This window comes from Austrofundulus limnaeus, unplaced genomic scaffold (genome assembly GCF_001266775.1).
Source record: "Austrofundulus limnaeus strain Quisiro unplaced genomic scaffold, Austrofundulus_limnaeus-1.0 Scaffold675, whole genome shotgun sequence".
Classification (NCBI taxonomy): Eukaryota; Metazoa; Chordata; class Actinopteri; order Cyprinodontiformes; family Rivulidae; genus Austrofundulus; species Austrofundulus limnaeus.
In genome coordinates this window covers 13,543-21,949 of record NW_013953077.1, presented here as the reverse complement: position 1 = coordinate 21,949, position 8,407 = coordinate 13,543, and positions in this window count along the sequence as shown.

The following is an 8,407-nucleotide window of genomic DNA, read 5'->3' as shown; positions in this document are numbered from 1 at the left end:
AAATTGTGCGTACGCCAGTTTTATAAATCCGACCCCAGGGCTGGTTTATTAACAATAAAATTCCTAACTCCTGAACATCTCATCAGTAAAGCTATTAAAACATTGAAGATTTCATCACAGCAGAGCTGCCAAAAGAGTGCCATCCACAAAACCTCACATGCAGCTCTTCTAATGTTATGTCCATGCAACCACTATATGAGAGAGCTGAGCTTCATGACTCAGTGGCCATCTAAACAAGAAGCAAAAGATACAAAATAAATAAATAAATAAATAAATAAATAAATAAATAAATAAATAAATAAATGCTCATAATGCACCACTAGGTGGCGTAAACAATGGTATTAACATTAAAACACAAAGAACATTCTGAGTATGGCTAAAGGTTTTCTACAAATAACGTGTTTAGCTCTAGGACACAAAATGTGGCAGAGAATCAAACCTCCTGGTCCCAAGTTACCTGCCCTACCACTGAACCATAGCCTTCCTGTTATGACAAAACTGGTGGTGTTACATCTTACTGATGAACATTAAAAAAACACTCTTGACAATCTGAGGTTAAGGCTGCCTCTTAGATCTGTCTCTTTCCTAGGATGTTCTGCTTGACATTTCTTTTGTAATAAATGGTAATAAATAAAAATCCAAAACCTGAGTTTTCCTTTCCCTTTTTAAAATTTTGTCATTGCACTGTACAGCTTATTTTTTATTTAACAATTTCCATCTTCAGTTCCAAGATGACACATTTCAGCACATAACCAAAGTTTCCCTGTGATGTTAATGTTTAGTCCAAGTGTGTCAATTATTTGCTTATAAATCAAAGAGTTGATACAAAGAAATTCAGAAAAAAATATTTGTAAAAGGTTTTCTTATTAACAATGAGGTTTGAATGTTAATGAGAGGAGCAAACAACAGAAATAAAGTGTTTAGCAAAATCTTAATATTGGRAAAGTAATACAAAACACATCTTGTTTAGTTCTTTTGTCTGTTTTAAACATGTTTTGTCTCACTACAAGCAATAATCAAGCCCACACTAAAAACTGACTACAGTGACAGGGGGAAAAAAAGATAAAGACAATGTGGTTTCAAATAGAGACAGAAGAAATCTGGGAAAGACTTGGGATGAGATCTGGGACAGATGTCTAAACAGACTCTGGCTTTTTTCAGTTTGATGGCTGTAAACCATAATGGCAGGACTGGTGATGCATTTTAGCTAAGCAATTATTAAGTGCTTATGCAACTGCTTGCTCCAACTCTAAAATCTGGTTTTGGTGACAAGTAGGCCAAAACAAAAGCTTCTGAACTTTTCATTAAAGCACTTACAAATCAGTGACGGAATGTAGTTTGGGGAGAAAATCTGGTAAGTCTAGTAAGTTGCCTTACAACAAACTTCCCGTTGGGTATGATTTACAGGAAGGGATAGATTTCACCAAGCTACCATGAACAAGAGTCTGGCTCTTTTTCCTCTGGTCTTGTGTCTATGATCACTGAGTGGTATTGTTGGGGAAGTAAAAAAGGTGCCGGATGCCTGCAGTCACAGGTAGATATCAGTCAAGATTGTTAGATAGTGGGGAAGGGAAGGATGTGTGGGTGAGATACCAACAAGAGGGGAGGCGGAGGTGGTGGGGAGACAGATAGTGTCACGTCTACTATTCAGGCCCAACTGACGAGATGCCTCAACCATCTGAAAAGAGGAAATGGTGGTGGTGGTGGTGGGGGGGGGTGTAAAAGAGCGGAAGAGCACTTTCACCATCACAACAACTTGAGTCGCAAAACTCTCCGTCATCTCATCACTCCCCCCTTCTTCCCATTCCTCAACTCCTTTCGCCCTCCGCATTGAAAGATAAAACACATTCAATCACAGAGAAACGAGTGGATGGGAGAGAAATAAAAGAAGAGTTCAATCACGTTCCTCTCTCGATTTCAAAGAGGGGAATCAGGCTGGTTGTTGGTGTGGTCTTTTGAGGAGTGTTTGAGAACTCACTAGGGCGCTAAAAGGAAACTTTCATCTATTCAACTTCAAATGATGTGCATTATGAAATACCTGCACCAAGAAACACAGTTTTCACAAAGACTAAACCATTTTCTCTAAAAATCTGCTCCAAGGACTTGGCCATAAATAATAGTCTTGCTAAATGAATAAAAGAAACACTGCATCTAAACTATTAGAAGATAAACAGCTTTTGTTTTTTAATTAATAAATTTACATAAAAATAACATTAGGCGGTGATAAATAAAAAAATGTTTAAAAGGGGATTGGTAGACTTCAGGGGAGCTTTTAAAGAAAAACATTTCATACCTTGTTACATTTTCCTTTTAACAAATTTATTAACATGGTGTAATTATTAAAATAACTTTTTAGGACAAAGTAGTTGCTTTAATTTATTATATTGCTGGTAATACTCATATTTAGGTGTTCATCCTTGCAGGTAGTGATTGCCGTTTAGTTTGTTTTGGGGAGAATTGGTGGCATTGTTTGATGTAAAAATTAAAACCCTCTTTGAAAAGCATGAGCTTTAATGTCAAGTTCAATGTTTTTCCATCTACTTTTGAAAAAATCTGAGCCTTGACATTATTCTCATCCATCTCATTGTTGTTGTGTGTATAAGGGATGGTTAAAAAGAAAGATGATTGAGCCAATGTTTGGCCTGATTTTGTCCTTCTGACAATAATAAATTCCCAGCTTATTGTGATAGCTCTACAGATAATCTTAGGAGATATTTCTGTTGTGAGTGGTGTGTTCAGAATGATCCAGTCAGCTCGGAAGGACGTCAGGACCACTCTGATCTCAAATCAGGGAAATTCAACATGTTGGATTGTCTTGGCCTGGTACCCCAGCATGTACTGTATAGTGTTACCCCAAGACAAATGAGCTTGCAGCCTGTTGAATATGATGTGTAACCAATCGGAAAGAGAGGTGAGGGATGGAGGGGAATCCAAACTACAGAAGACAAAACAATGCCCTGGAGCATCAGAAAGTCAGGTGGATGTTGGAGCCATCTTTTTGCTAAAAACAGTCCACAAACCATTGCCATTGCTTCTTTTCTTGTCTGACATGTTCATTTACTCTGAACTCACGTTTGGTCTCAAGAGGTCGAGAGATTTTCCCGCCAGCATCTGAATGTTTGTGAGTGAAATTTGTTTGTGTGTGGCGTGTTTTTTGCTGTGTGGCTGTACACCACTTTTTTTGGACCAAGCCTGCTATATCTATGATTTTAATCATTATGTGTGGGATCTCTCAGGTTTTTAAAATCAGCCAGCATCTTTAAAATGTTGCTGTGTGAGCAAGGTATATGATTGTTTTTGAACAGATAAGCCTCAGATTGATGAACATACACTGTACTACGTACGATCCAGTGACAATGACTGGACTTTATACAGTATTTTAGGATCGACTCTTTCAAGATGTTTTAATCTGGAGGAATAAAAAAATGAATTTCTATAGACGCTGGTACATTTGAGGTCGTCCTTCTGGAGAAATAGTAGGTTAGAGTTCTCAATAAACAGCTGTAAAATATATCTCTTCTCAGCAGCCTTTTGAGACAAAATCCAGMCACCCTGTGTGCAGCTGCCAAACCAGTAGAGGTTGGCAGTTTGGGTAAAAGCCCACTGTGGTTGTGCCTGCACCCCAGCTGATGTGTTAACACTGTGGTGAGCGGTCAGACTGGATGCTTTAGGAGCTTGTTATTCTCACCGAGTTTACCAAGCTGCTGTGGAGAAAGAGACCCAGTGGTTATGCCAAAAGGAAAGGGGAGGAGGGAGACCTTGCAGTTTGAACAGCTTTGATTATAGTTTTCATAAAGTACTAGCAACTGTGACATGATATTTTGGTCTTTTCTCCCTTCTTAGTAATCTGCCTGTGTGTGGACTTATTTTTCTATGTACACAAAGTCTGTACAAAATAAATAAATAAAATAAAAGGCAGAGTTGATTGGTTTTGAATATGCACCAAACACAATGCCTCTCAGTCAAAAGGCTGCTACAGGTACAAAACATGCGAATACAAAAGCAGTCATTCACAGTTAGGCTTTGAGTAAATTTACAACACAAAAGCTGCCATGATTTCACTGAGCTACTTTACTGCATCACAGATTCATAGTATTTTGATGCACTGACAGTTACCACTTTCATGACAATGTATTACTGAAGAAGATTTGTACCTGGTCAGCAACAATAGCTACTTTTACAAAACACTTCAAGCTAGGTCAGGGATTTCAATCCTGGTCCTCAAGTGCCCCCATTCTGCATGTTTCATATACTTCCTTGCTACAACATCCCTGGTTCAGTGATTAAAATACATTGCTTGGCCAAAAAAAAAAGTTGGCATCTGGATTTAACTAAGTGCTGTGATGTGGGGTTGCTGCAGTTGGTCAGGTCTAGGTTCAGCAACAGTCTGTGCTCAAAGAAWGAGGTCAGCTGACTACCTGAGTATACTGAATGACCAGGTTATTCCATCAATAGATTATTTCTTCCCTGATGGCACGGCCATATTCCAAGATGACAATGTCAGGATTCATGGTGCTGGAATTGTGAAAGAGTGGTTCAGGGAGCATGAAGCATCATTTTTACACATGGATTGGCTCCACAGAGTCCAGTGAGAATCTTTGCACAGCGGTCAGACTCTACCATCATCAGTCTAAGATCTTGGTGAAAATTTAATGCGACACTGAATTGATAAATTTTGTGACATTGTAGGAGCTTATCCAAACAATGCCACAGCAGATGTGGGCCATAACCAAAGCTAAAGGTGGTCCAATCAAATATTAATGTGTGACCTTTTTTTGGCCAGGAAGTGTATTCCTAAGTCAATCTGATTTTGTTATGTCTCTGAGCCAGCAAGTAAGTAAATAAGTACAAAATGATAGGTTTTAATTAAACAATAAAAGGAGCTCTAAGTGTGTGATGTAGTGGCAATAGACTGTTTGGGCAACCAAGTTAGTCACATGATTTACAATGGGAGATGTCCAGTAAATTTGATCACTGCTGCTTAATTACAAACCTTATTTTCTACAGTTCCCTGATGCCAACTTCATTTGTGTAATGGGATGTGCCTGCTGTTTCTATTTGGTGGAACATATCAATGCCAGACCCATTGGCCACAGTACAACACACCCCTCATTAACTTCCTGTCTTTCCTTATTGCATTATGGTCTCATGTCCTCCTCAGATAGGCAACAAGCATAAGCCTAGTCTACCTAACAATACAAAATGTTCTGTCATTGAGATCTGATGCTRACATACAAAAGCAATGCTGATGTTCATCATAGTTTAACTCACAGCACTAACTTATGCATTTTGAGACTTTCGCATCAGAAACAGCTGTTGTTTATGCATGAATTGGAAATGTGGATGCTTTTAGTTCTTGTACTGGATTGGTTTCCATAGGCCAGCTTGCCCCATGTGTATTCATGAACCTTGATCTTCATGAGTCTGTCATTGGGTTTCTGGTTTCCCTTCAATAGAGCAATTTTATAGGAGSTCAAAAACAATGCAGACAAGGAACATCCCAAAAGATTTGCAGTTCTAGAGATGTTATGAATCCAAATGCRTATCAACCTGACCACTATGTGACATGAACCCAGATGTGTCAAAACAATGGAACTAAGAACCAAGACAACAGACTTAGAAAAAAMGTAAGTGATCTTTATTTACAGGTGCAGTCCGGAGATTCGAAGCTMAGGAMGGGAGTGAAGAGAGACAGGTGAGTCCAGAGTTKGATAACAGATAAAGAGGACAAATCCTAAGTTTGATTAATTTCTGTTTTCTTACAGGTTTTGTCCAGAGAGGCGGTGTGGAATGCAGAAGAGGATTCAAAGGAGGTGGCATGGACCCAGAGGAGCAACCAGGTYAGTTTAAGATGAGTTGCAGTTCCTTGTTTTTCTTGGCTTGGCAGTCAGGGCAAAAAAGACCAGGCGAGCTTGAGGATTCTGTGGTCACTTTGAGAGARGCTTGGTCAACAACCTGGACAGAGTAACAAAATGTTATACTGAACTTGGACAATAAACAATGGTTGGCTACAGGTACTACCATAGTAGTGTTGATGCYTCACCAAAAGTAGAGTGAGCCTTAAGAAGGGAYTGGAGCTRGTCAGAGAGATTAGATGCAGCTGCTGCCCGTTAGCCAGGAACATGAACACCAATCATCACACTATGAATGTATGTTTWATACATCTAATGCATAAACCGAAGCAAATTAGAGGTAAATTACTATTTGGAGATATTTAATATTTTGCAATTTTGCTTTATCTTGTCAGAGTTGAATGTACAAAAAATTAGAGCTTCAAACTTGAACATATTTCCATATAGAATCATAATCTTAAGAAAAGTCTTTTAATTGTAAACTGCAAATACAATTTTGGAATTTGATTAAATATATGTGATATGATGAAATGGTTTCAACAAAGACATTTTCAGTTCCCATGTTTGAAGACATGATGCTGCCCACTGAAATTAAAAGCCCCCGAGGCAAGCAAGGCCAACAGAAAATCAGTTTAGTTTGTGTATTTCRGTTGCCAGCACAGGTTGCACATGATTTCACCAGGGTACCCACGATGGAAGAGACCCTGTGCGTCACTGTGCAGGTCTTTGAAAATGTACAAGTTATCCGTTAGTTTAAAAGCCTCAGATGGAACATACACACACACACACACACACCTGCCCTGCCATGCTCTGATAGTTGAAGGGGTTTAATCATCTGAAAGGAAAAGGCTAGAATTTCACTGCATTACCTAACTGTTACAAACACGACCCCTGCAGAGGCTGTCATCCTACTGCCACACAAAGAAGTTCAAAAATCACAAATATGCCAAGATGAGAAGAGGTGCATTCGCCACAAAATACTGGATTTTGTTTACAAATAAAAATAGACATCTTATTTGTGTTGCCTTTTTAAAAGAACAACCTTATTAACCTTCCTATCCCGCTGTTACCACCTGAGACCTGGAAGATTTGATCTGACAATTGGTGGAATTTTTCCAGCAACTTCACAGCTGGTCTCTAGTAGTCATCTCAGCATGCTGCAAATTTTGGGAATTACAATGAAAAAAAATTTTTTTCAATAGATTACAACACAGCAAAAAAAGGTGTATGTTTGTCTGTCTGTGCGTGTGTGTGTGTGTGTGTGTGTGTGTGTGTGTGTGTGTGTGTGTGTACATGTCTGTATTAGGATGTGGGGGCGAATTTTGACATGCTCTGCTGATGAGGACTTTGAGGATTTTGTCATTGTGTGGACATTTGCCTGGTCCACACATTGGAAAAAAAAACCTTTTTGGGTCAGGGGTTTAGATTTAGGACTAGGATATGAATTAGGTTTAGGGTATGCACTTGTGAGGGTAGGTTAAAGGTAAAGAGTCAGGGCTAGGCTGTAGAAATTATTGGAAGTTAATGAAAAATCCACACAAATTTAGAGCAAAAAATATAGCCCCATCTCCATGAACTCGATTCACTTCGGTTCAGGTCGGTTCTGCTCAGTGTCCTTGTGTCTCCATGCAGTGTGTCCCTCACTCTGTGGGTGTGATTATGAGCTGACAGTCTGCAGCGATTTCAACTGTTATGTTAAAAAAATAAAATAAAAAAGCCGTTGTGGTCTTACRGTTCTGACTTCCCTTTTTATRTATTTAGTTTTATTCGAGGTGCTGTTTTTTAATGCTTGTGGGACAGTGGGCGACCAGTTTGTTGYAAACCTCCCGGTTATCTGCTCAGCTTCATCTCCTTCACCTCTCTCCAGGTAGTATTTACAAGTTCTGCTTTTCTCAAAATCACCAAAAAGATTAGATGATTTTATCACTGCTTTCATAATGTCATTGTATCATGCCTCACACTCGTGATCCAAACCAAAAGCGTCTCTCTCCAGGAGGAAATTTACACAAGAAACTCCTTTCCTCTGTCAATCAATCCCAGAYCTAATCCATGGGCAGAATTCTGCTGACGTCAAAATTGTAAGTGTACTGTACTCGCTTCTACCCGCTTAGAACCACTGGCGATGAGGTTTTGAAACAGTGCAGCTGCACACGGTTGAGTGCGCTTGGAACCTAATGGAGACGCACTGGGCCGAAARTGAGCRGAGTCGAACCTCGTACAAGCAATGCAAAGAAAACAAAGATGAAATGCGCTTGTTATTTATATTCAAAAACATAGGCCTCCATGAACCATTTCTCAGCTCAGCCAGCTAATGGATACTTACAGCAGGTTTAAGACCAGGGTTGATTGTTGCCGACCTCAAATATATTTAAAAATACTGAAACAGACATACAAAAAAAATTGATGGTGCAACTAGTGGCAACATTTGGTTGGAGTACATCTTATCTTTGCTGAACCATTTCATTGTTCATAACCACATAACAAAGGCAGGGGTATCAAACTTCAAATGTAAACACTGTCCTCCATCCATTTTCTGTACGCGCTTATATATATAT